General features: G+C 39.5%; 1 long non-coding RNA gene across 1 annotated transcript; it reads right to left on the bottom strand.

The window, feature by feature from the left end:
* Window positions 1–684: 684 nt before the first annotated feature.
* On the bottom strand, window positions 685–2,005 carry LOC113472911. Its single transcript, XR_003395044.1, has 2 exons — window positions 1,922–2,005; window positions 685–782 (listed from the first exon to the last, which is right to left on the bottom strand). It is a non-coding gene; the product is annotated as an uncharacterized LOC113472911 (long non-coding RNA).

Here is a 2,005-nt window from a genome sequence, read left to right as displayed (position 1 = left end):
TCGAAAGCTGGGAATGCAGGCTTGACCGACATTTTTGGCTAGGAACTTGGCCTTTTTCACATTTGTGTTTTTGTGGGGGATCTCACTCCTTTTTTCCAAGTGTGTATTATTTACACATACATGATGAGTACAGATCTCCTTATTACCTAACCATTTGCGAGCGTTTAGTGTTTTCTGTGAGTTTATACTTAAACTAAAGAGATTATGTAGGCACTTAAGTAAATAATAATAATAAATGCAGTTTCTTTGTGTTATTATGTCACAACTTTGGTGCTCACTGCAGCATTGTAGGATTTTCCCAATATCTCAATAATCCTAAAATCCAATGTTTACCTACCATGCTGGCACCGGTCGCTATGCGCATTTATATGTCATAGCTACTCATTTTCCTCACGAGGCTGAGTGGGCCCCGTAACAGCCATTCACGGAATCAATCATTTGCATGATACAAATTTCTTGACTCCGCCGGGAATCGAACCCGGGTCTCCCGCGTGCAAGGCGAGCGCAGTGACCACTACGCCATGGGAGCTGACGGTAAGGAGATTATGTAGGCACTTAAGTAAAATACCGAACTCCAAGCAGAGAGCCGAAAAAACTTCGACCCCGCCGGAAATCGAACCCGGGACCTTCCCCTTACTTACCTCTATTCTATTATTAATATTATCACTAGCCGTAACGGTTATCACAGGTACTTGGTTATGGTTGAGGGTATCACAGAGAGGTTCGGCACGAAAATGCACGGTACGCGGGTTGTAGCTCCGGCTCAGCTTCCAAATATTGGTCTGAAATGAGAGAACAAGAATTAAATGACATTTTTTATTTTATTTATTTATTTGCACTCTAATGGTGGATTTCACCAACGACTTAATGAGAGATTTAACAAATGGGAGAATTTTTAATCATCCAAAACGGAGTTTTTAATGATCCAAAAAAGAGCTTGTAGTGATCCAAAAAGGAGGAGTTTTTACAGAGAGGTTCGGCACGAAAATGCACGGTACGCGGGTTGTAGCTCCGACTCAGCTTCCAAATATTGGTCTGAAATGAGAGAACAAGAATTAAATGCCATTTTTATTTTATTTATCTATTTGCCCTCTAATGGTGGATTTCACCAACGACTTAATGAGAGATTTAACAAATGGGAGAATTTTTAATGATCCAAACAGGAGTTTTTAATGATCCAAAAAAGAGCTTGTAGTGATCCAAAAAGGAGGAGTTTTTAAAAACTCCTTTTTCTTATCATTGAAAATTCTCCCATTAATTAATTAAATCTCTCATTAAGTCGTTGGTGAAATCCACCATAAGCAACAACATAAGCAACCAACATTTGTGAATAATAATAATAGACTCTTAAGTGGAAGGCAACCACTAGGCGAGGTTAACGCCTCAGGCGTTCTCTACCACCTAACCCATAGAGCTCTATTATTATGTGGTCAAATTCTCAAACAAATGAGGATAAAATTCCATACCTCGGCTGGGATCGAACTCACGCCCTCTTGATTACCAGGCGAGCGTCTTGACCACTACGCCACCGAGGCAGGTTCAATTTAACCCGTAGGAGACGAACTTTTTTTTATCTTGCTGATTCATTGAAAATTCTCCCATTAATTAATTAAATCTCTCATTAAGTCGTTGGTGAAATCCACCATAAGCAACAACATAAGCAACCAACATGTGTGGCTGATATTTAACCGCTTCTAACTCCGGACCGGTACTGAGTAAATATGTCAAATAATATTGAAAATAGTAGGAAATTTTGTTTTCTAAAAAATAGACAAATCCTCAATGCACTCTGACGTGGAGCCACTGAGATATTAGCGAAAAAATAGAGAAGGGTTTAGTCAAGTTAGGTGTGACTTTAATGTAGGCCTCGGCTCTCATGGGTTAAACTGTCCTTTTCCACTTAAATCCTCAATTTACTTACCATGAGATAGGAGTAAGTGTAGGGGTAATGGTAGGCCAAATAGCATACATCCAGGCTGTGCTTGAATTTAATATTGAAACTGAG

Source organism: Diaphorina citri, unplaced genomic scaffold (assembly GCF_000475195.1).
Source record: "Diaphorina citri unplaced genomic scaffold, Diaci psyllid genome assembly version 1.1 scaffold10232, whole genome shotgun sequence".
NCBI classification, from domain to species: Eukaryota; Metazoa; Arthropoda; class Insecta; order Hemiptera; family Psyllidae; genus Diaphorina; species Diaphorina citri.
This window is presented reverse-complemented; position numbering and strand designations above follow the sequence as displayed.